Genomic DNA, 27,971 nt, shown 5'->3' on the forward strand with positions numbered 1-27,971 from the left:
TATTATCTGAGGTTCATGAAGGTGTTTGTGGATCCCATTCGAATGGTCTAACTTTAGCACGACAAATACTAAGGGTTGGCTACTACTGGTCAGACATGAAGAAAGAAGCTATTAAATTTGCTAAAACCTGTGAAAAGCGTCAACTATATGGGCACCTTATCCATGCTCCTGCAAGAGATCTCCTACCCTTTGTGACACATTGGCCCTTTCAACAGTGGGTGTTTGATCTAATTGGCCAAATATATCCTGCATCATCTAACGAACACAAATTTATTATCACTGCCACTGAGTACTTCACTAAGCAGGTAGAAGCAGTTACGCTCATCAAAGCAAATGACAAATAGGTAGCTCTCTTTATTCTTAATTATATCATCTGCAGGTATGGTATACCTTCATCCATTATATCTGACAATCGAGGACAGTTCAAGAACAAAGATCTAGATGAACTCTGTGAGAAATTTAAAATCAAACAACACTGGTCCTTAGTATATTACCCTCAAGGTAATGGACAAGCAGAGGCATCTAGCAAAAACCTACTAACTATCTTGCACAAAACAGTGAACAAATCCAGGAAGGATTGACATCTACAACTCAATCCTGCATTATGGGCTTATAAAGCAAGTATCAGAACACCTACTAGGGCTACACCTTTCTCTTTGGTGTATGGGTCTGAAGCAGTATTACCTATTGAAGTAGAAATATCATCTTTAAGAGTTTCCTTGTAAGGTCTTGTTACTAATGAAGACTATAGAATATCTAGATTGCAAGAGCTCGAATTGCTAGATGAGCGTCGACAAGTGGCGTTTGATCATCTCAGAGTGTATCAGAAGAGAATGTCCAAAGGATATAACAAAAAGGTTCGACACCAAGATTTTCAGGTTAGTGACTTAGTTCTAAGAGAAAATCCTAAAAATCAATAGTTTCGAGACAACAAAGGGAAGTTTGAACCCAACTGGCTAGGTCCCTATATCGTTACCGCAGCTTTTGGCTCTGGTTCTTATCAACTCTCAACATCAGAAGGAGAACAACTCTGTGAACCGATCAACACCATCCATCTGCAAAAATTCTTCACTTAAATATTCTCTGCTCTAGTAGCTTATACAACGAAAAAAGTCTTGAAAAAAAAATCCTAAAAATCAGAAAAAGTCCAGAAAAAATCCTAAAAATAAAAAAAAGTCCTGAAAAAAATCCTAAAAATAAAAAAAAGTCCTAAAGAAATTCAAAAAAAAAGAGAAAAAGAAAGAAAAAATGAAAAAAAGGAAAAAAGAGAGAAAATGCCCTGGTGAAAACCTGGTAAACAGGCACCTTGGTAAAAAATATATGAATCTCTACCAAGTAGGTGAAAACTTGGCAAACAGGCACCTCTTGTACTCAAGTGCTCCATCTATCAACGCAACGTTGGCATTCCTGGTTTCATGCATCTTTGCTTTCGCTTGTACATATTTCAATCACTTTTGTGACATCCTAGTTCGTTGGAACCCTCATGGCTTGAAACCGATCATTGTCATAGTCTTAGGTTAATTAACAAGAGCACATTACCTCTCCTAAGCAGTGTCAACCAAGTCATCTTTATGTCAGTGAAACTTGGTCATCCACTCTGAGTCAGTTACCTGTCTCCTGACTACTGAAGAGTCTTATCACCGAGTTAACAAGCAAAACAACATAATGGAAAATAATCACTAAACAGTTTGAGCTGTGCATGGAAATTTTCTTTGTGTGCTGTCTTTTATATTGGTTTTTGATTATTATCCCTCTGAGTAACTCAAGAAAGTCTATCTTGACTAAGAGGAGCAAGGATTGGGGGCATAATATTTTCTTTGTTTTCTACTTGTAGGAATGATCCCAATGATCTAGAAACATCTAAATTAGTTGGGTGTCTATGATAAGAGCCTTCACATCAAGGTGGAATCGCCTCACATACCTCGACTCCACTTATTTGAATGCTACAGGGAGGTTCCCATCATTTCTTTGTTTGTTTTGAGGGAATTTCTTTATCATGCAATCCGAGTCCCTGCGAAATCTGTCCAAGGATATGAATGAAAGAAAAAAAACAACAACAAGGTCATTGTAGACAAGATCATTAAAATTGCACGTGAAAAGAAAGGAACTCTACTCTGCCTGCTATAATTGTAAAACGTTCAATGATGACAATTAAGCTTTTCAAATCCAGTGACTAGGTTTAGGTTGCATTTTGCATCTCATCTTGCACTTCATTCTGCATCCTATGAATTTAGAGTGATTTCGGTATGGTAACAATGATTTATTTATCTTTTGAATGAGAGTGGGAAACTTCATCATTTCTTTGCTAAGTGGTCTCTTTTCATCATCATTTCTCTGATCGAGTACTTGTGTTTTGAGATGTTAGCTGCATACATAAATATTTAATATAGATTCATACATTCACTATCATTCATTTGCATTCATATTATTGCATAGAAAAATGAAAAAATTGCGTTATTCATTACTCATTTGCATTATCATTTATTTGCATATGAAAAGAAAGAAAAATAGACATCCATATTCATTTGCATTCATACATTCATGCTGAAAAGAAATGCATACATATAGAATAAAGCATATAAAGACATCTCATAAACAAATCAACACAAGTACAATGAAGTCCAATCGGATCTCATATATATATATATATATATCATGTCAAATCTAAGGTAAAAAATGATGTCAAATGACATATACAAACTCCCATCAGAGCAAGAATCGTATAGGCTACAAAAAATGGGTGTGTCTACAAAAAATATCTAAGCTACAAAAAGAAATAATCTAGCTCACACCCTCTCCCTCATCGCCTAGTGGAGGAGGAGGAGCCTGATGACCAGGATCTTGATGAGGCACCCGAACTCCCTCTGACTGTGCCATATACTACAAGTAGGGTATCACCTGCTACGCAACAGGAACCGCAACACTATATGCTTCCACATAGTAGGTTGCCCTACTAGTCTGGTGAAGGACCTCCTGTTGAAAGTGCTCTATCTCTGCTCTCATCTATACTCTCAGTGCTGTGATTTGGCGATCACACTCGACCCTAAGATCGGCCAGCTGTCAGTCTTTCTCCACCAGTTGAGTCTAAGCCACTTTCAACTGTGACTACAACTCTGCCAGGTGTGCCCTCATCGACCGCCCTGTGCCAGCCCCTTGCTCTCTAGCAAGCTCTCCACTCCCATATCCACTCGTGGCTCCACCCTGCTCATCCCTCGACTGTCGAACATATCTCAAAGTTGCTCACTCCTCCTCAGTCCCACCCACCCTCACTCCTACATGTCCTAGGGATCCACCCTCACCCCTCTGCTGTCCAACATCAGCTGGCACCTTGCTACTGCTAGCACCAGGATCACCACCTATCTGTCGTGGAGCCTTAGCTCTCTGTGCCTGTCCTTGCCTATGACCCTGTCCCTATCCCTGTGCCGATGCGAGGGCATCATCCTCAAAATCCTCAATATGAGAAGCCTGCTCACCCAGATCTATGAATCGAGGGAATGGATGCTACTGAAAATAATCTCTATACTGGGGCAATACCCCTGCATCCACTACATCATCCATATAATCCCACCTCAGGTGATGTAAACTAGTCATCTCCTGCATCGCCAAAGCATAAGACAATCGTGGAGACCATCCCTGTCTCTCCTCATCTATGTAACGCGCATAAGTGGTGTACTCATGCGAGATCCCCTAAGGTCGGCCACACTGCCTCATCACTCGAGAAATGATGAATTGTTCCACAATAGTCTGGGATCTCCCGATCAGTGGGCGTGTAATAAAAAGGTCCCTGTGAACCATCTGCCAGTCATCCCATGACTCTAAGCCTCTGTACAATCTCCATACAATGGCTATCAGGTCATCTCGCTGCCGTCTCCAAAAATTTGTCTTACCTAGATGGAGCTGTGTAATATATCCAACATACCTATATATAATCGGTTGCCCGAGCTCTCTACTATCATCTACTATGGGCCAACAAATGGGAAGGTGCTCCCAAGCCCATGCCTGCAAAATATATACACCAGCGGCCATGCTCCGCCCATCTCTATACACGATCTCATGCATCTCTCGATACATGTGGGCCAATAAACACAAACCCCAACCAAGTCTCTGAGGGGTCTCTATCAATCTCTCTAACATCTGACCCCATCCGCACTAGAAGCCCTGCTGCCCTCTATCTGGCATCAGAAAACAACCTATGAACCCTGCTAGAACACATGCCAAAGGAAACTCCTCGCTGTACCTACTCATCAGTATGTCCCAACTCATGGAACGAGTCAAAATGTTAGAATCACTGAAGACATGCCTCACTGCTTGTAATCTTGGAAGGTGCCATGAATCATAATCCACCTTATCCCCAACAAAAGGGATACAAAGGATCCTATATAAATCCTCGGGAGTGATAATCAACTCCCCCACTGGCAGATGAAACATGTTATGCTTCGAATCAAAACACTAAACCAATGTCGTGAGCATTCTGTGATTCACACGGATATCAGGTAATCTTAATAGATGAGTCAAGCCACATAAATCAACATGAGCCTACTCAACCTCAGATAAATGTCTAACTAATGCCATAGTAGGAGGATAAACACATCTAAACAACACAGAAGGTAATCAAACTTGCAAAAACCCAACAACGAAGCATCAAAAAGCATTCCAAATGAGCCTACAAGAGAAGTACAACATCACGCAAATCCAACTAAGTCAAATGCAAAATCAAAATTTCACATTTACACCTTCAAAAATGCTTACCGTCTCTCGAATGACAAAACACAAATAAGGAGCAGCTCATACGAGCCAGGAATAGCTCTAGTATGATAAAACAACCTCAAACGACAAACTTTTAGACCCCGCATGACAAAATGGTCTTTTAATAGAATTGTCGTACGATACGAGGGTGCACCCCGAACGACAAAGCTAATGGGTTCAAATGATGAAAGAAATTTTACCAGTTACTCATATGAGACAGAATCCTGTCTGGCACGATAAACTGTGATGTCCAACCCCAAACATGTGAAAAACTTGCAAAATGAACAAAAAAATTCAAAATTGAAATCATAAAGAGGCTTAAGATCGATCACTTACCGCTGGCTCATAGTTTCGGGGTTGATTATGTCTCCTCTGGTGCTCAAATTGATGCTGATGAGTAGGGACCACCATTTTTCTTCACAAAAGGCTTTTTGAATTTTCAAACTTGGAGGGTTAAAATGAATTGAAAATGACACTTTTGTCCCATATAGAGCCAAAAACCTAATTTTTCAACTTGCTTCGATGGACATGAAAATTGTACCCTTAGCTAATTTGACCATCCTGAGTCCATTTTCAGGACCGAAATCGAAATTTGAGATCATTTTGCTAGTCAATTTTAGAATTTGGACCACTTAGCGCTCTTTTCATCAAAAGCTCATTCTCTCTTCTAATTGGGCTCAATTTCTTGCTAAATTTTCAAATATTCCTCTGAATCATTTGTGCTCAAATAAATTATCATTGCTAAAAATTGCCTATCATCATGAACCCTCACTATCTTTCAATTTTGCTCCTGAGGGGGCATACTCATGACCTTATGACCTCACATCTTCAAATGTCAAGAAAATTTTCAAATCTTCATTGCAAGTCGAGAAGCTAATCTTTTCTAAACATCAAACAAGACCTCATCGCTAGGGGCATCTCAACTTCATTGCTTTATATCAAGTTGAGATCTCTTGATCATCTGAATCAAATAAATCGCTAGGGGCATTTCAGTTTCATCGCTTCAAATCAAGCTGATATTTGTCTTTTATCTGAATCAATCTCTTAATGTTAATCAGTTTCATCGCTTTTCATCAAGCTGATTATTCGTTTAAACTCAATCAAGGGTTTAAAGAGTATCTTCAATCACACTCAATCTAAGTAGGTGTTTAGTATTCATTTCTTGATCAAGCTGAAAAGTTTATCTTCATTGTATCTTGATCAATCAAGTTCAAGATCGATTTTTATCATCACTCACTGTGTCTAGATCAATCAAGTTCTAGATCAGTAAGATCCACTTCTTGATCAATCAAGTTCAAGTTTGGTATCTTTTGTTTTCTATCATTCCTAAATTCAATCAAGTTCGGGAAGGGTGTCGCTTTAATCAAACTTCATTTAGCTTCGTCGCTTCGAATCAAGCTAAACACCTCACTTTCATCTAGTTCGTGATCAATCAAGTTCAGAACTGGCATCTCGTAGACATCAACTATTCTTTGAACCAATGCGCTGCTTGCACATTAATTCAAAGAGGGGCAAATATAATACCCTAAAAATGGTCATTTAAACCATGAGCCCCTAATCTCGACAACGTCACCAAGGTCCTAACCAAAGGCAATTAAATCAATCTTGAAAACACAATTAATTTCTTAAATCATCAATGTCACATGGCAAAATTAATCACCCAATATTAATTAAATATTTATTTAATTAATTGATCATTCCAAGTAAATCATTTAAAACAATTATCTTGTTTATTTTATTAAATATCCTAGCATATTTAATTAAATAAATCAATTTTCCACAAATCTTCAAAAAAGGAAACAAATCAAGAAAGAGGAATTGGAAATTATGAGCACAAATCTTCAAAAATGGAAATAAATAAAAAAAGGAATTAATTGACCAAAAAAGAATTAAAAATTGAGAAAAGAAATCAATTGGAGATAATCTTGAAAAACAAATTAAAAATTGATAAATAATCTCAAAGAAAGCGATTAAAACAATTAAATATTAAATTTGAATGAAATAGAGAATAAATCAGTTTTTTTTTCTGATTTTAATCTTAATTTTAGCTCAACTTCCTTTAAAACCAAGAAAAGCATCCAATCACATCAATTCACCTGGATTGTGCTTCCTCTTGGAAAATCTTGACTTCTCATCATCATTTGATCTCATCCTTTGGTTTCTTTTTGAATTTTCTATAAATCCAGGCTCTCATCTCTCATTCGAAAAGAGGCTGGAGAATGTATTGTTATTAAACTATTTTTGCTCTAGGTTCATTGAGAATATTGCATATTAATTATTTCATATTGATTAAATAATTTAGCTTAATATTTCTTAAATCTTGTTAGATTAATCTTGCATCCATCTAGCTTAATATCATGCTCATATAGATTAAAATCCTTTGTCTTGGTGTAGTCTAGTCACTGGTATTGCTAATAATCTGAGAGCAATCTTATACTCACATGTTTTAGAAGGCAATGGGTCAATTTGTTATGGTTTTATTATTCATGTTTATATCTGTCTAACCATGCATGTAATGACTTGATTGAATTGTTGTGCTTACAGATACAAATTATTATTCCACTTTTCACACACACAGGTACATTTGATGAAGGAAAGACTACCGAATGGCAAATACACCAAACTCATGCAGAGGAAGATTGGACCATGTCAGATATTGAAGAAGTGTGGACAAAATTCCTATGAGATCCAACTTCCTCCTGATCTTGGATTATCACCCATCTTTAATGTGTGTGATCTTACAATTTTCAAAGGTACTGATAATGAAGAAGAGGAACCAATGCAGGTTGCAACAAACAATGACATTCCAAGGCAAGAATCACCCAAGTTGAGAAAAGTGTTAGACACTAGAGTCACAAAGAAGACAAGGAACAAGAAGTACATTGAGTACTTGGTGGCTTTGCAAGATAAACCAGACTCTGAGGCAGTTTGGATGATAAATGAGCAAATATCCAATCATGGTGCATATTTACAAACCTTGATCTCAAGTGGGCTTGAGGTCTCTTCTCCCGGGGAGTATGGTACAGGAGCACCTCATCAAAAATCTATTCATGACCCTGAGGATGAAGACTAGGATCATTAGGATGTGTTAGAGTGTCTTGTGTTTCATATATGCAAATAAACCCCACCATGTAAGCCCATGTCACCAATTAGGCAATTTGAGAAGCCAATTAGGACAATTTGGTAAAGAGGGGTAATAGATGGTTTAGATTAATTTTTAATAGGTGTAATACATGTTTTTTGTGTGGATCCAAACCTTAGGAAGTATGACAAATTTTTGAGAAAAATTGCAATAAATGCAACTTTTTGTAATTTGGTTGGGGGAAGCCTTTCAACGACTCCAACCTACTCCAAATTCGGTGGGAAACCATTGGAGAGTAGTATAATCCTTTTGGGATCAATTCCAAAGGTTTTTGTTGTTGGAGTTGGATTTTATGAAGCAATAATACTCAAAACAATTCAATTTTCCCAGAAATTATGAGTTTGTAGGGGTTGTACGTGACTATACGGATTGAATTGAATCCCACCATCCATTGAAGTAGATAGGAGGATGAACTAGTTTTATTTTGGTGGTGATCTGAGGTCTCAATCGTTCGGGAGTAGAGATAAATGCTAATTTTATTTTGGTGGTGATATGAGGTCTCAATCATTCGAGAGTAGAGATAAATCTTCATTCTACTGACTGTAACCCAGAAACTCAGGTTTTGGAGAGGGTTTTGAACCAAAATGGCTTTATCTTGCACTCCAGTCCATTAGAAGACTCTTCCTTTGGAGGGATGAAGGATAAGCCTTTTAATTTTAGTTTTTTCATGTTTTTTTATAGAGGATATCTTGTTGTGTGTAGAAAAGAATAGATTTAGGTAGGCATCTCTATGTGGCTACCTAGGACAAGTTTTAGGACAATCATCCTAATTTGTCTTAGAGATGGATTATAGGTGTACAACCCTATAATTAGAAGTTTCTCACTACCCCCTACATTCCCATTAAGTTTATTTTTCATTTGGTCTACCGGTAAAGGTAGTTGCTTTGGAAAATAGGGCTAATTGTCCCTATTAGGTCTCCTAGCCTCTAAAGGGAGTAGACCTTATATTTGCAGATCTGATAAAACCATTTTGGGGATCAATATAACTTCTAAAAGGGTGTCTGAAATGATAAGTTTTTTGTAGGGGTGTGTGGAATATGTTTGAGTTAAAGCCAAAACACCGGTATAAAAGGGCTACTAGCCGGAGGGGTAGGTTTATAAAGGAGGTATAAGGATTTGATGCCCAAGATCAAAACCAATATTTGAAAGAGGTCTTAGATGTTGTGTTTTGACAAATTCCAAATCCTAAGGAGTGGGGATCACTGGTAAATCCTGTTAGAAGAGTTGAATCCTTTTACTCATCTTACTGGTAAAGCCTATTTGAAGAGTTGAAGCTTGTTACTCATCTCGAGTAGGCCTAAGACTAGGGAATATGTGTGTGGTTTCATCCAAGGTGTAGAGTCCTTCCTTGCAGGGCCCTTGTGAGTAGTTGAAGGGTCACTAGCCTAACCTTATTTGGGCTGGACATTAGGAGTTTTGGTTAGGCCTCTGCATCAATCTCCTAAATAGTGAATAATCACGAAGCTATTCAAAAATAACTTCACTGATTAATCCAGAGTATAGAATCAACATCATCATAGTAATCATAACAAATCCACTAATATCAAAGAGAATATCAATATAAAGAGTCAAACAAGATGCAAGGAGTATCAAGAACACAAACAAGTCCATAAGTATCTAACATAACCTATCATAAAGGATGAATCAGGAAAGGGCACTACATTTACAACTTGTAGTGTCATAAATTGTACTAATTTAATTATGAGTCCAATTTCACACTCTTCGTAGCACTTGCTTTAGTTTTCCACTCCCCTAAGCATTTTTTACAACCATTTATGACCTTGAATTTAACCCCAAACTTAAGAAGATGGGTCCTATTCTATTTTAAACTTCAAAACATCTTAGTTTTCATTTAATTGCCATAAATTCAAAAATTAGGCTTGGATCCAATATTAGGGTCCTAATACCTCACATCTCGCTTTTCTGGAGCCTATTTTTGGTGGGTCTATGGAGAGTAGCTCCTTAGACCAAGCAAAATTTCTCAAAAAATAAGGGGATTTAACATGTCATCCTTAACATTATAGAATTTATATTGATTTTTAAATATGAACATTTAATGCTGGCATTTTTATCAATATTAATCTTGTAACTCATATATAAGCAAGTTAACTTTCCTATTTTGAGAGACACATGATATCAATTATTATGTTATCCCTATGATGCAAAATTACTACTAAATATCAGTCTACAAGTCTAAATTTTTTGAGGAATGATCAACAACATAAAGTCTTCATCAATAATCACTCACCATGATGGAAGCTTCAAGGAATGTCAAAGGATGATAGGGAATCACTAACTAATGATTAGATTGTACCTCTCCTTGAGGGTTTGGCATAATTTCATGAATCATTTTGAGTAGGGTTCATGTTTTTTCTTATGCATTTGATAACTTGCCGCAATATAAGACATACCACACACTTTTATCTCAAATCCAACTTGCATATCGGTTGAGTTTGGAATCATCAAAATAGGGTCTTGACTAAAGCAAGCCCCTATATAGCCTCAACACCCCTTTCCTCCCCTTTTGTACATTCACAAGTTCAAATATAGGTTTTAGACCCAGTTTGCATGTATAGGAGCATAGAGCAGATTGAGATAGATATCACTAGAAAATTTTAGTAGAAAAGGCTTGGTCTAGGTCCTAGTGGCATAGACTTGTGAATTTGACCTAAAATTTGGAGGGAAATCTATTTGAGTATTCCTGAAACTAGGTCTAAACATCTCCCATGATTTAGACACTTGTTTGACCATGGTTCGTAGCTCATCTAACTGACAATTTTGAGTTATGCTTGTTGTCAGAGGTGCACCTTGGTTTACCAGTTTCATTTTTGTAGTTCCTATTAGTTTTCTGTTAATTTATCAATCTATTTAATTAGTCTATATGCTCATTTATAAATTCTTTAGGACCTAATTAGTTTGCATCTAAATTAATCAATCAATCTTCTATGCAACAAAGGGAGAGATCCCAAGTTTCTTGACTCTCTTTTAGTAAGAGTCGGTCAAGCTTATATACCTTGTGATTCATATTTAAATATTTAATGGAAGAGAGTTTGGTTCAAGTTAAAGTTAATAGTTAGATATACCTCTCTCTTTTATTCATAAAAATATTTTGGTGAACTTGACACCTTTTAGATTTCCTTTTGATTTTAGAAAAGAAAAAAAAATAATCTTACATGCCTTGTTGTGTCTTTCATTGTGTGTGTTTATATTACATTAGTGCTTTGAATGCTTTATTCCAATAGATTGAATCATTTGATTGCATTAGTAAGATAAAGTTTTTCTTTTCATAGATTAGAAAACCAAATCTTTGAAAATAATAACCAAAACCTATCTTCGAGAATGAAAGTTATCTAGTCATGTTGGATCCCTTTTTACAATATTTTCATGTCTTTAATGAGCCTTTAGCAATGATGACTTCCATATGTTAGATGAAGCCCTTGATGAATTCATCTCTATTGAGTTATCCTCTATGTATCTCAAGCCAACCCTTTGCCAAATATTAGTCAACATGATACATGTGATTAATTATAATTGTGAACCTAAGAAGCCTAAGATTTCCATGCATCCCCATCCTCTTGTCCCTCAACCTCAAGACAAACTAGTGATTATTGTTAAAGTTGTTAAGAATCCAAATGAACCTCCTAGATCCATCTTTTTTACAACTAGTTATGCTTTTTTTTTTTTTTTTTTCTTATGTTCACTTAGGAGTGTTTATTTTAGTTGTGCACCTAGTTTAGCTTGTATGCATCTAGTTTAGCTAGAGTTTAGCTTTATTTAGATATTAATGCTTGTACTTTAGTTCTAAATTTAGATTCGTGTTTTCTTTATAAGCACCTCATTGTACAATTGTAATTTATTATGTTTTATTTGCTTTTGATAATATAGCATTCATTTGTGGAAGGTGTTTTGTTTGTTGTTTGATCTTGCAGGCTTGTATTGCAAACTTCAACATGGTATCAGAGCTCATTCTTTAATTCAACATGGTATCAGAGCTTTGAAACTTCAATATGGTATGAGAGCTTTGAAACTTTAACATGGTATCAGAGTGCAGATTCGGTAAACCCTTTCTCAAGCTTTGTGGGTTTTCTTTACTCAGAAGAGTTGCAGGGTCCTAGAATTTTTTTTGTGGATCTAGTTGTCAAATTTTTTTTTATCAACACTGGAGCAAAACAGACATCACCATCGTGTCCACAGTGTTGAAAAACCCTAAGATTGATTGTTGTTTCATCAAATTTTGAGCAACTGAAAAATTGGGTCAAATTTATTAAGGGCACAAAATTTGAGGCAAAATCTCGAGGTAGCTAAACAATTTGAGCACTTTAGCATAAAACAAAGGTTACCATTGTGCTCAAGAGGCTTGAGAACCCTTAAATCGCCTACAAAATTGTCAAAATAGGAGATTGAAGAATTCTTTGCAAAATATTTCTAAAAGTTTCCATTTTCAAAAAGTTTATGTTTTTGGAAAGTTTCCATTTTCGACAAATTTTCATTTTTGAGAATTTTTTATTTTTGAAAATTTTCTATTTTTGGAAAGTTTCTATCTTTGGAAACTCTCTATTTTCAATAAGTTTCTATTTTGGGAAACTTACTATTTCTGAAAACTTCTATTTCCGAAAACTTACTATTTTCAAAAACTTACTATTTCCAAACCATAAAAAAGTGTAGTTGTTTTTTTTCCTGTAACTTCATCATACAGAATTGAAATCAAGTAAAGGAGATATCGTTGGAAAGCTAGTTCAAAGGGCTATCCAATTTTTTAGGTGTTTTTTTATCAAATCATGTTGGCATTATTGTCATTAATGTCAACAATTTCTGCAAGGATTTGTAGGGATGCCTTGAGGCATTATTGTCATTGATGTCAATAAGTATTGTAGGGATGCCTTGAGGATGCAGAGGAACAAGTGTTGTAGGTTGCAGAAGATCATAATAATACCAATAATCATTTTGATCTTCTAATTTAGTTTGTGATTGGATCGAAATAACTAGGCCGATACCGATTTGTGTGGGGGAAGTTTCTATTGACATAAATCAAGCCGATGTTGGGTAGTGAGCTGTTTATGTCATATTTGGATAACTATGCTGACTAGGAGACCAAGGATATATATTGGAATAGCTATCATGGGTGAAATGATGAATTCTCACTATGCTGATAGACCAAACTATCTTGACATTTTCTTATCGAGATACTCTAGGCTAATGCGGACACCAACGGATCACATAAAAGATCGGGACAACTATCCTGATTGAGGAGAATGAAGAGAAGACCCCTTTGTAAGATCATCATAATAATGTATGTTGATATGGAGAAGATCTTTGGAGTTTGATTTTGGAATAGCCATGTCGATGCATGCTCAAGTTGGGTCATTGGAATAAGTGTGTATTGATGGGTTAGTGCCCAGAAGCTAATCTAACAATGTTAGTTGTTCCGATGGGTTTGTGTTCGAAATAACCTATATCGATGAAGCTTGTCACTGTGGAGTTTTCTCTTCGGAATACATATGCCAATAAAGGTGAGTTGACAGTGTATCATCATAATAACTTGTTCGGTCGATCTAGCATGATTTTCCTATGTCAATAGTAATAAATATTCCGATGAGTGGTTGTTCGGCTTATAGTCTTCCAGTTTAGGGTAACCTATGCTGATAAGGTGTGTCATCATGGAGACTATGTTTGGGATAGCTTATGGTGACACATGAAATTGAAGGTGAATATTTTATTAGAGTAACTAATGTCGATGAGAGGGATTCAAAGGCATCAAATGGCCATCAGGATAGGTTGTGAAGGCAGAGTAGAGGCAAGATGTCATCTCGATAGTTAAAACTATACCAATGGAGCTTTGAGAAACTAACATCAGGATTGCTATAGCAATGAACATGAGCAAAGAGAAATTAAAAGGACAAAATAGATTGGAATAGGCATTTATAGTCAACCCGATATGTCTGCATAACACGAAGGTTAGTCACAACATGAAGTTTGACTAATCTGAGTAGCCCAATTGTCCACATGGATTTTGATAGACCGCGACCATCTGACTTGGATGAAGAACATGAAGACATGTGGCTTCCTGAGGTCACAGAACAAATCAGATTTGCAGATGTTGATGATGGTGGATTTCAGTAGAAGTAGTTGTCGATCCTTTCTAGGTAGGTCAACAGAGGATGAAGAGTGGATGAATGGCGAACCATGTGGAGATTTTTTGCAGGGATCGAGGTGATTGAACAATTTGTCCTGAAGGATCCATCATCCTTGAGGTGGAAAATTCCCTCCATTACAGATATATATCAGAATAGGTACCATGGGCAGAATGATGAATTCCCACTATGATGATAGAGCAAACTATCTCGACATCTACTCATTGGGATACTCTAGGCCGATGCAGACACCAACATATCACATTCAAGATCGAGACAACTCTCCCAACAAAGGAGAATGAAGAGAAGACCCCTTGTAAGATCATCAGAATAATGTATGCCAATATGGAGAAGATCTTTGGAGTTTTATTTCAGAATAGCCATGTTGATGCATGGTCAGGTTGGGTCATCGGAATAAGTGTGTATTGACAAGTTAGTGTCCAGAAGCTAATCTGATAGTGTTAGTTGTTTCAACGGGTTTGTGTTTGGAATAACCTATGCTGATGAAGCTTGTCACCATGGAGTTTGTTCTTCAGAATACCTATGCTGATAAAGGTGAGTTGACAATGTGGCATCAGAATAACTTGTTCAGTCGATCTAGCATGATATTCCTATGCTGATAGTTATAACTATCCTGATGAGTGGTTGTTTGGCTTATAGTCTTCTAGTTCGGGGTAACCTATGCCAATAAGGTGTGTCATCATGGAGATTGTGTTTGGGATAGCTTATGGAGACACATGAAATCGAAGGTGAAGATTTCATTGGAGTAACTAATGCCGGTGAGAGGGACCAAAGACATCAAATGGCCATCAAGATAGGTTGTGAAGATGGAGTAGAGGCAAGATGTCATCCCGATAGTTAAAACTATATTGATGGAGCTTTGAGAAACTGACATCAGGATTGCTATGGCGATGAACATGAGCAAAGAAAAATTAAAAGGATGGAATAGATCGACATAGGCATTTATAGTCAACCCAATATGTCTACATAACACAAAGGTTAGTCAAAGCATGAAGTTTGAATAATCTAAGCAGCCCGATTGTCCAGATGAATTTTGACCGACCGTGACCATCTGACTTAGATGAATAACATGAAGACATGTGGCTTCCTGAGGTCACAAAACAAATCATATTTGCAGATGTCGATGATGGTGGATTTCAGCTAGAGTAGTTGTCGATCCTTTTGGGGTAGGTCGACAGAGGATGAAGAATGGATCAATGGCGAACTAGGTGGATATTTTTTGTAGGGCTCAAGGTGATTGAAAATGGCAGAATCAAATCTGTAAGGTAGATTTAGATTGCTAAAAATAGCAACCCAGTACAGAGAACATCCAGGAAACCAGAGAAGAGTTATTTAATGCAGATGGTCGATTTTGGAGAGAAAATCCAATTTGCTACTGACCAGATCTCTAAGGACAAGAATGAATTAATTTATAAATTCTAGTTGGAGGGAAAAAAATTCTCTGATGAAGAATTGATAGAGAAAAGCATTAAATGCGATTGGAAATAGGTAGTTGTTTCTGTAGAGACAGGGATAGATGTGAAGTACTGAAGAGAGGTATATTGTAGTCATAAGTTATAGCTGGTCAGATTGAGTGTGGTGGCCGCAAAGAAAAGTGAAGGGGATTGAGAATGGTGAAGTTGTTGTTCTATTGTAATCAGTGATTTCTTGTGAGGCTGGATTGGAGCATTAGACTCTAGCAGCTATTCTCACTGATGTTTTTTCCCACATTGAGTTTTCCTCATATATCTAGTGTTATGTGATGTTCTCTTGTGTTTGTTTGTGCTTGCATTACATTTGTAAAGTTTACACACTAAACTTAAAGTATTGGAATACACTGATTCACCCCCCCTCTCAATGACCTTTTGTGTTCTTCAATTGGTATCAGAGCCAAGTTCCCCTATAGTTAAAAGCTATCTCTAGCTTGGTTAGATTCTGGTTTGTGAACACAATGGATATGAATGAATCCTCATCTTCTAAAGAACCTATCTTTGATGGCACCAACTATGCTTTCTAGAGTAGAAGAATGGAAACCTATTTGTCTTCCCTAGGATTTGATGTCTGGATGTTAGTAAGAAATGGTTATACTGTCCCTCAAGCTCCTCCTATTGACCATGATGCTAAAAGGGAATATGAGAATAATGCTAAAGCTAAGAATGCAATATTAAGTGGTATGTATGATATAGAGTTTGTCAAATTCATGCATTTCACATCAGCAAAAGAAACTTGGGACAAGTTGCAGAAGATATATGAAGGAGATGTAAAAGTGAAGGAGCCTAAGCTGCAAAATCTTAGAGCTCAGTTTGAAGGTCTAAAAATGAAGGAAGAAGAGAAGATTGTAGATTATTTCCAAAGGGTAGAGGAGAATGTTAACATCATAATATGACTCAGAGAAGAAGTCAAAGATCAAGTTATTGTCAAAAATATGCAGATCTCTTAATCCAAAGTATGACACAAAAGTCTCTGCTAGTGAGGAAGCTAAAGATTTAAAGAATTTCTCTATGGATGAATTGTTGGGCTCTTTGTCTACCTATGAGATGAGAACAATAAGTGTCGAACCTTTAAAGAGAGAAGTTGTCTTCAATACCACATAGAAAGGAAAATAACAAGCTACAAATGAAGATGAAAATGACTTTGATGCTGCTGAAGCTAACTTTGTTAGAAAGCTCAAGAAAGGATCAGTCAAGTATAGAGGAAAGCTACCTTTCAAATGTTTTGATTGTGGTTAAATAGGATATTTTTCTGCTAAGTGTCCCTATAAGAAGAAGGAAGATAATTATGTGGAAGATGTCAGGGATAAGGGTAAAAGGTCTTATAAACCGAGAAGAAGTAACTTTCAAAGAAGAAAGTTCTTTACTCAATTGATAGTGATGTTTCTGATAATGAAAGTGAGTTGGTTGAGGAATACAATGATGATGAAAAAAAAACTAGTTTCTTTATGGCACAAGAGATCCTTAATGACAAATATAGTGGTGATCAATCTGAAAAATATAGATGACAATGAGGAAGAAGATGCAGATGTTGTGGTTGAACTTGAAGGAGAATTGGTTTGTGCTCTTTAAGAACTCAACAAAGTAAGGAAAGAGCTCAAGAAATACAAAAATTATATCATAAGGGAGCATGAATTACTAAACAAGAATATTGAAGAATCAAATAGCAATCTTGCTACCTTAACCACTCAGTTGGATGAAGGTAGAATGCATGAAGTGACTAAATCAGATTTAGAAAACAAGGAGAAAGAATGTCAAAAGATGGAGGAAGAAATTGTGAATATCAAAAAGGATCTTGAAAAGTGCAAAGATGAACTCAAGGTGAGAATCAATTATGAGGGCAACATTGAAGAATTGGAAAAAATGTTGAACACACAAAAGAACTCAAAAGATACAAAAGGAGTTGGATTTGATGTTGATCAATGTTCTACTAGTAAGGACTCAACAAATAAAGAGATACATTTTGTCTCTTCAAGGAAGAATGTAAATGAACAAACCTTCACTATTAGCAAGTCCATTGAGAAGAAAACTTATGTTGTTGTTACAAAGAACAATTATGCTGATCCAAAATGAAAAGCCAAGATGGATGATGGAGGTTTCACAAGAGTCAAAGATATGAGGAAGAGCTCAAGAAGACTGAATTATGCTGCTCCAAGGAGACCAATAAGAAATAACCTCAACAATGATTGGTATGTACCTCAGTTCCATGCCTATTGTTATAAATGCAATACTTATGGTCATACAATTGCTTAATGTAGACTCATGCGTAGGTCCTCTCCTACTTATGAGAGTAGAAACAATTTTGATAATCTTAGAGATATGAATGTTATTTGTTATCATTGCAATGGTATGGTTATAGAAGTTATGAATGTAGGAGAAAGGTATCTTAGTCCTACAAGAGATTTTCAATTGCATCTGTAGACACCCAAAATTGTCATGTCTAATTAAATAAATATTTTATTTATTTAATTATCTAAGCCTAATTCTTCTATTAATTAAATAAATCCTTATTTATTTAATTAATTCATTTTATCCTCTTCTAGCTTTATTTCTCATTTAAATAAATACATTTATTTATTTAAATTATCCTTTTCCTAAATGAAATAAATATTTTATTTATTTAATTGATCCCATTTCTTCTATTAATTAAATAAATCTTTATTTATTTAATTAATTCATTATCTTTTTCTACACATGACACATGTCATTCATCTCTTAATTCCTACACTACTTACCTCTTTCATTATTTTGCTATTTCCTCTACCTACCCTCTAATCCTAGCCGACCTCCTTTTACACCTCTCAATCTTATCCCTCCATTTCATATTGTGTCTTCTATTTAAGGAGATGCTTTCTTCATTTTCAAACCCTAATCACTCAGGCTAATGACTAATCTTGATCAATTGGCTACACTACGATCCTACTTGCAACCACATTCCGTTCTTTGTTGAGCTCTTGTGCACATAAAATCTGAGAGCAAATATATCAAGCAAGATCAATGGAGATCAAAACCCTATTGGACATGTGATGGTATAATCTTTGTGATTTTGTTTTATTTTGCATTGTCTTAGGTAATCTTCATATGTTATGGTGGATCTTTGCTATTGTTAGGCTAGGGTTTTTGTGGTTGGATTCATTTAGCCTTTCAATATTGTTATTATTGTTATCCATTTTCACCATATACAACATCATTCAATGAAATATAAAATGCTATCATAGTCAAAACTTGGGCCACATTGCAAAACATTGTAAGCTTAGGAAATATAAGCAAAATAAGACAATGTCAACATTTGAACCTAATGCAAAATCATAACCAAATGGGACAGTAGAAAAGAAGAAAGAAACCAAACAAGTTTGGGCTGAAAAGGACAAGGATAAGGTTGAGTCAAGTTTGATTGTTCAAACTGCTCTACATACAGAAAGGAAAAATATGTGGGTAGTAGATAGTGGCTTCTTCAACCACATGACTGGTGATAAGAAGAAATTCATTAAGCTTGAAGATTGGAATGGTGGCTTAGTGAGGTTTGGAGACAACTCTTCAATCAAGATAAAAGGGAAGGGCACACTAAGCATTGATGGAAAGTTAAAAGCTCATGATGAATATTATGTGGAAGGTCTAAAAAATAATTTTTTAAGTGTAAATTAGATGTGTGACAAAGGATACATGTTCACTTTTGACTCTAGAGGATGCAAAATCGGAAAGGAAAGCACTGGCAAACTTGTTGCTGAAGGCAGAAGGACAAATAAAAATGTGTACAACTTGAAAAAATGCTTTGAGTCCCAATGCATGTTAGGACACATTGATGAAAGTTGGTTGTGGCATAGAAGGCTTGGTCACATTAATTTTGATAATCTTGTTAAAGTGAGCAGGAGAGGGTATGTTAGGCACATACCTCAGATTATCAAACTAGTTAGCACTTTCTATGATGAGTGTCAAAGAGGAAAGAAAACTAAAGAGAGTTTCAAGACAAAGGAGTACTCAACTACAAGGCCTTTAGAGCTTGTGCATACTGATTTGTGTGGGCCTACAAGAACAAGAGCCCTAAATGGAGAAATATACTTCATGATTCTCATAGATGATTTCTCAAGAATGACCTAGGTCACCTTCCTACAAGACAAGTCTCAAGCCTATGGAAGATTCAAAATCTTTAGGAAGATGGTTGAGAAGGAAAGTGGATACAAACTAAAATGTTTAAGATTAGATTATGGAGGTCAGTTTACATCAAATGAATTTGAACACTACTGTGAGAGACATGGAATCATGTTGGTAAATAGACTTGTCTCTCACAATTTGTTTAACTTTTATACTCTTAGCCCAAGAAATGAAAGACAAATTTCACCATACAGTTGGAAAATCATTGTATTGATTAACCTCTGAATTAAGGTACAACTCCCTCAAATAGATATTCAATCAACTCCAAATTACATACAATCAATATTATACTTTTCACCAGAAAGAACAAAAAGGTGATTGCATTCACCAGTCAATACCAAATGAACACAAGCATTGATTCATATATAATTATTTGTGTAAAGCCAACAGACTTCACATGTATGCTAAAACAAAACAAAAATATTTAAAAATGAATTTCACTGATATTTTCTGCACATATAGAAAGCCATGACAGATTCTTTCTTGAAATAGATTCTCACATAAATCAAATTTCAAACACCAAACACATATATTTGAAGCCAAAGATAAACTGTCATTCGATTTTCATTCATAAATGATCATCAACTTCCAACACATACATAAAGTATTCAGCCAAAATTAAAAGAGATAGTTTTTCAAAAACTTAGCGGACCCACGTAAAGTCATTACAAAGCTTATAAATAGGTCACCAAACCAATAGTTTAACCAAAGGTAAAATTAACTCTAAATGAGTTAATGAGAAACTATCCTAACTGCATAATAGAAAATGAAAGAAAGCTAGACACGCTGGCTTATGACTGCCAGCAGTGCTAGTCATGCAATCAATTCAGTTTCAGCCGGATTGCCCAGATTGCTATTATGGGCGAATACCATAACCACTTTCACTGCACTCCACTCCCTATGAACTCTTGAGAATTCCTGGATTACCGCTACATGTGGTAGGCTGATATGAATTACCCTTTGCTTCCAGAGTTCCTTCTTCCTTTTCACTAGCTGCACTTTATCTCTATGAGTGTCCAAATGATCAAGACATACTGTAAGCATCGACTCCACTTTAGCAATCTTTTATAAAATCTTCCACGGCTAAGGACTTCTCCACCTTAATCTGTTTAACGCGATTGCTGAAAAGATTGACCATTTCTATTGTATCTTCCAAGGTCTAGCCATCCTCTTTAAACAACTGAACATCTACACAACGCAGATCCTTTTGCATGGTTGTTCTTAGGGTTGTTAGTTCCCCTCACAGACTGATAGATTCATTATGTCCTTGCTCAATGATTTGGTTATGCCACTCTATACTTTCTTTGCATATGAACATTATATCTTCATCTAATCCTGGCACTTGTCTTTTAGCAAGGAAATTCATTAAGCCATAGCGCTGAATATTGTGCATTTGCCTTGAAATCATTGCCCATTTAGTCTTTTCTTTCTGCCATGCGATTAAGTTAGCGTCCAATTCTTTGGTAACATCATTGGCATCTTTGAATATTTGAACTAAATCCGATATATAATTAGTTCCTTGATGCACAATCGACGTAAGCCACTCAGAGAAAATATTTGCGATCATCTTGTTCCTTTGAACTTCACCCAAGAACTTCTGATTATCAGGGGATTTTAAATTAAAGGGAGCAGTGCTTTGGGACAATGGTAGCGGGCTATTCTGTAGAGCATGGATGTGTTGGGCCATTTGCATTAAACTCTATTTCAACTCTGCTTTATCCTTTTCATCCTTCCAACTGTGTGAGAGAATCCTTTTGGTTGAAGTCTCTAAATGTTTCACATCAACCGCTCTAGTTCCTACCCCCAAATCAACTCGTTCAATAGTATAATCAGCCTCTGAGGTGGTGGAAGCATCTTTATCGGATGTGGGCTTAGCAATATCTACAATCCAATGTGTTGTGCTCTCATCAAAACCAATCATGGTTTCCACTTTCAGTTGCTTAGGCTTCGTGGCCCTTCCTAGACACTTACTCACAACATCTTCCATTAACACAGAGATAGGTACAACATTCCTCTTCTTGGTAATTGAATCACTCAGCCATTTAGGAGCCACAGTCAGATCTTTGGATTGCATAGGCGGAGGTCCTCCTGAAGTTAGCAGCATAGCGTTATCTATGTTAGATAGAACATCAAGTCCCTGTGAATCTTGGACATCACCATCAGCATCGGTTACAACTTTGTTAGCATCAGAAATAGGGGTTGTCATATTGCCCTATACTTCTTTGACGTCCAAATCAAGAATGAGATGAGCAATAGGTGGCTGAAAGTTCTTCTTGTATCTTGATCTAGTAACTCAGCCACCAATGGAATGTGCATCTTTAGAGTCAAGTTTTTCCTCTTTAATCTTAACTTGCTTCTTTCCTACAATAGAAACAAGAATGTTAGTTAAAACAGTGGATTTTCTCGCAATCTTCCTTTTTCTACCCTTATTTCTTGAACTGGTTGCCTTTCCTGGATAAAATCTGTAACTCCTTAGCCAATTCTCTATTTTATGAATTATACTAAAGGTGCATGCCTGTACACTATCTTCCATCTTTCTACTCCAATCAACCTCTAGAAGGGGTTCATTGTGTACCCATTTCATGAATTATGGATCCAATACATCTCCATTATCAATGGTCACACCAGAGGTATCCATTTGCAACTTCATATTGAGAATCTGCTTTAGAGTTAACCTGGACCAATTTCTTTTTCTCACTTCAAATTCATCTAAGTAGTCTTCCGAGCAATCTTCCAATTGTGGCACATGTTGATCAGGCATTATCTTTTTCACATAATGAGAAATAAAACCTTTGTTGTCAAAACTATCTCTCTTCACGAAGGTTTTCAAATGAAATCTCTTAAATTCTAACTCAAGATTCAGTGCATCAGAAACAAACCTGCAACTGTAATGGCCTAAATCAATATGAAAAATTCCTATTGTGCTAGAATCTTCACCATAATCCTTTACAACATGGGTTAATTGCCTGGAAACTTCAATCAAAACACAGTAGTCTGAAACATATCTAGGTAACCTAAAGGGTTCACCTTTAAAACCTCCTACCCTTATATAAGTGAAGTGATTAAATTGAGTAAAGAAGCTACCATAGATGTTAATTAGTTCAACAAATTCAACCGACATTCTCCTGTGCAAATTACCTTGTAACTCAAAATTTAATCTCCCAGCAAAAATATCATTCCAGTGAAGGTAATTGTCAACATGTCCTTTTTGGGTCAAATGGGGGTGATATTCATAGATTTTTATACCCTGAACCCATTCTGTATGGAATAGTCCAAGCCACTCCCTCACACAAGCTAACATATAGAACATATATGAAGACATATAAAAATTTGACATCCCAGGGTAATTGCTCAAACCCTCATGCAACCTTTCTGCAATTACGGTGCCCCAGTCAATGAACCGGTCTTTGTCGAGAGTGACTTAGATGAAGAAATACATCTAGTCCTCCCAATAGGAGTGTGAATTTCCCCTAATTTTGCTCAACGTTATTACCAAATCCTTGATTCTAGGAATCAAATGCTCTCGGGTTAATGGCCTTGGCAGCCTTGAGCCTCCCTTTTGAAACTTCAATAGCCAATTTCATGCAATAATAGTTCTATAATACTACTTCTTCTCAGAATAAATCCCATAAGACTTTCCAATAGTCCAATCCTCATAGGGTTTCTGATGTGGGATACCCATGGCCGCCATTACTATCTCTCTATCAATAGACAACATAACCTCACCATTATTTCTCCTAATGCACCTGTTAAGTTTTTCATAGTGATTCATGCACTCTAAAACCAACTTAGGACAATGGGCGACTGGGGGAAATGTTGCTGCTTCCAATAAACCACTTTGTGCAATATCTTTCAGCATAGAATCAACAATTGGGTTCCTTACTCTTTCTAAGAAAACATCTAAATCTAATTGAACTAGAGCCGTATCTACTAGCTCTGGTAAGGAACTCACAAGGGAAGAAGAGCTTGCTAATTTAGGCAAAGTTGGCCTCATGTTTAACCCATAATCTTTCCCCAATCAACTCAAATAAAGCAGAAAACAGGTAAAATAGAAACAAGCAACTAAACAATATACCCAGATCTTTTTAAAACTACAACAATTAAGAAAGTCGTTGAACATACCTTCCTTTGTCATCTGCAAAACCCCTGTCGCAGTCTATTTCCCTTTTGCTCCAAAACTCTCCTTAAAACTTATGTTTCACAAATGACAATCTTCGACAAAACAATTGCTCAATTTAAAATAGCCAAGAAAATCTTACCCATGGTCTCCATAAGTTATCATCATTACTCTTCACTCGTGCGACATTACTCTGAAATGATCGCACATGATCATGCATTTAATAACAAGTCACCTCATATCTGAAAACACAGATTCCCATGCCATACTTGCTATTAATGACAACTTTTGAATCATTAAGAAAGAATATTCCCTTTTCCTGCCACCGTTTATTCATTCCTCAAAATCCGTACCGCCATCTCATGAAAAGTCATATGATTTCCAAGAAATCAAACATTAAACTTTGAACCTTGAAGAACAACGGCGACACAAAAACATATACATGACCAATATTGAACTTTGAACCTTGAACCAGAAAGGTTCAACTTCAAGTTTCAACCAATGCTAAACACCGACAAATACTAAAGAAGACTTATAAAGTCATGCGGGAAAATAAACTTTAACATGACGCTCGTTGAACTTTGAACCTTGAACCAGAAAGGCTTAAGTTCAAGGTTCAAGTTCAACACAGTTAAACTTAAAGAAAACAACGAAGACTGAATTGTACAAAAAATTCAAGGCACACAACCCGACCAAAAGACTAGTTAGGGACATGACTCAATAAGGCGGTATTAGAAAGGAAATTTATATGTACCGCCAATAAATCAGAAGACAATTTTCAAGAAGTGATGAAGGTATCTTCTTCGGGTACTCTACTCACAAAAAGGCTTACAAGTGTTTCAACAAAAGACTAAAAAGGGCAGTTGAGAGTGTACATGTAAGAGTGGACAAAGATCTACATAAAGGAAAATAGAGCATAATAAATCAAATTAAAGAATCACATAATGAAGATGAAGAGCAATCTGAAAGTGAACAAGAAGAAGTACCCTACAAGACTCCAAATAGACATGCGCAAAAGAATCACCATGAAGAGCAGATCATAGGAAACAAAATGGAGGGAGTAAAAACTAGAAGAAGACTTGCAAGAAATAATGAACAAGTAAAATTTTTCCTTATGACTGAGCTGGAACCCAAAACATATGATGATGCCAACAAAAGTGAGAAGTGGGTGAAGGCTATGGAAGAAGAGCTGCTACAAATTGAAAAGAACAAAACATGGGAATTGGTTCCTAGACCCATTGATAAAAATATCATTGGGACTAAATGGGTCTATAGGAACAAGATGAATGAAGAAGGTAGAGTAATAAGAAATAAAGCTAGATTAGTTTGCAAAGGTTATGCTCAAGTAGAAGGCATAGATTTTGAAGATACATTTACACCAGTTGTAAGGCTTGAAGCTATAAGAATGTTCTTGGCATTCTTAGTCCATAAAGGATATAGAGTCTACCAGATTGATGTCAAGTCTGCATTCTTGAATGACAATCTTGGAGAAGAGGTCTACATAGAGCAACTTGAAGCTTTTCACCTGCATGAAGATGAGAACTTTGTCTGCAAATTAAAGAAAGCACTATATGGTCTGAAACAGGCACCTAGGGAATGGCATTCTACGTTGGATAAGTACCTCCATCAACAAGGTTTTAGAAAGGGAAATGCTGACAACAACCTGTACATTAGGGTGGATGGAGACCACATAATCATATATGTGGTGTATGTAGATGACATCATCTTTGGAGGTAACAAGGACATCTTATGAAAAGAGTTTTCTGACCAAATGCAGTTTGAGTTTGAGATGTCAATGCTTGGAGAGCTGTCATATTTCCTTGGTCTGCTGATTTCTCAGTTAGATAAAGGAATTTTTATATCACAAACCAAGTATACAAAGGACATGTTGAAAAGGTTTCAAATGGAGGACAACAAACCGGTTAGTACTCCCATGGTGATAGGATGCAAATTAAGCGAGGATGATGAGTCACCTAGTGTAGATCAGACCTTGTATAGATCCATGATGTTGAACACAATGTACCACTGAGAGGGGGGTGAATCAATGGTTTCCAAAAAATATTTCACCTTTTGATGCTAAGAGTGAGTACCGGTTAGCAAAGAAAACACAAGTAAACCTACCAGTGAGATAATGAAAGACTTCACAATGGAATCACACAAAGGCACATCACATGACACCGTTATATATGAGGAAAACCCAAGATGGGAAAAACCTCGGTGAGAAAATCTACTAGAGTTTACTGCTCCAATCCAGCCTCACAATAAAAACACTGGTTACAACCTTTTAGGGCACCAACCCAAGGAGCACCACTCCTGATTTAGGGTACCAACCCAAGAAGGACCAACCCCTTATTTAGGGCACCATCCCAAGGAGCACCAACCCCTACTCTAAGCTCCAACTCAATGAGATACAATAGATAAAATCAATACAATAATTATAATATGATTACAAATGAATTATGTAACCTCACCTTTTCTCTACTCTTTGTCGGTTCTCTTGTCACCTTCTCTAACTCTTCATATACTCGGTCTCTGCCTTGTCTTCTCCACTCTCTTCCTCTGCTCACCTCTACTCACTACAGCTCCCTTACCAGTTCAAGCTCTACCAGTTTTCTGCCTTTCCACCTGGTTACTGGTTAATTCCAGAGTATCGGTTAAACCCTACTCAATCCTTGCATGCTATTGCTACTTCTTTCCTTTTGGTTCTAACACTACTGGTTGTCTTGACTGATGCACTTCTTGCAGCTAATCGAAATCTCAGACCTTTACTAGTTAGTCCCTTGATAAGTCTTCTTATCGGTTGCACCTCCAAATGCTCATTTGCTTAACTCTCATAGTTAGATCAACTCTTTTCTTTCAATTGGCATCACACCTTCTGGCAACATCCTCCAACAATCCCATTTCATCGATTTTGACTTGCATATTTACAAACAAGTCTGCCCACCATAAACCAATTCAAACTTCATGCGGTTAGGGTTTCTTCATCGACCTCGAGGCAAACCAAATCTAATCAGATCTCCTTTCAGAGATAGATCACTTGCAAAAAATAAATCAAGCTCTACCAATCTCATGACTTCCAATACATGTTTTCTAAGTTTAGAAAACATAGACAATCTATTGGAAAGGCACTTGGTCAATCACCATAAATGGTTCAACAGATTGCACCACCAAACTCATTCTACACCTCGAGATTTCACATCGATTGATGCCTCCCTTCAATCACCTCTGTTCGACCTTCCTCGAGCCACACACCTCTACAACACATCCCATGATTTACGGGGTCTGCATTAAATGTCGACCGAATCTACAACAACCTCGTCAGTGCAAACTCCATCTACTACTGCATGCATGTCCGCTACCTCAACTCCATGTGGCACCTTTGTCAACATCCACCTTAGCTCACTATGGTGATCCAACATGGTCACTGACAAATTACACACAACCGGTGTATGCTTCATACTATCAGTCCCTCTTTGCCTACCGGTTTTCTTACCCTGCCAGTATATCTTGCCTTATTGGTTAACCTTCATAGCTTGCTGATGGATCATTTCAGCCTGATCATCACACATACTTGTTCTCATCTCCATGCTGCCGGTGTATCAAATTTATCAGTCATTGTCCTTTCAAATCAACATGTTCATCTTCATCTGAAAAGAGCCTTTCACTTGTGTACTTTCTAGCATACTAGTATCCCTATTTACCGGTGGACACTACATCTACCTTCATGTCAGTAACATGCATGATAACATCATGAAAGTAGTCTTCAACTATCCTTGCATCAAAATGCATCTGTATTCTAGTTGTACTCTCTGTCTGTAGCTGAACCTTCCCTTCTCCTTCATCTGGTAGGTTTTCCTCTCTATCAGTTTGTCAAAGTGACAAACTCATCACTCCTTATTTGTTTCAGTGGCTCATCTGCTTACTCTACTGATCAGGTGTGCATCACTGATCGCACATGCTGGAGGCTTGCACATATCATTCGGTTGATGGAGGTAGATACACCGTGGTTCACAATCTGCCAATCACCAGTGGGAGAGGAACTATGTCATCTATTGGACAATGGTGTGACTTCCCTATTATTGGGCAAATACAATTTCCCTACAATCCTCAAGCAACATTCCTTCTTTAGTCTTCTCTTCTTCAAGGGACAACATCATTAACCAGTGGGAAACCTGCTAGATGGCATCATACTA

This window comes from Cryptomeria japonica, chromosome 6, assembly GCF_030272615.1.
Source record: "Cryptomeria japonica chromosome 6, Sugi_1.0, whole genome shotgun sequence".
Taxonomy (NCBI): Eukaryota; Viridiplantae; Streptophyta; class Pinopsida; order Cupressales; family Cupressaceae; genus Cryptomeria; species Cryptomeria japonica.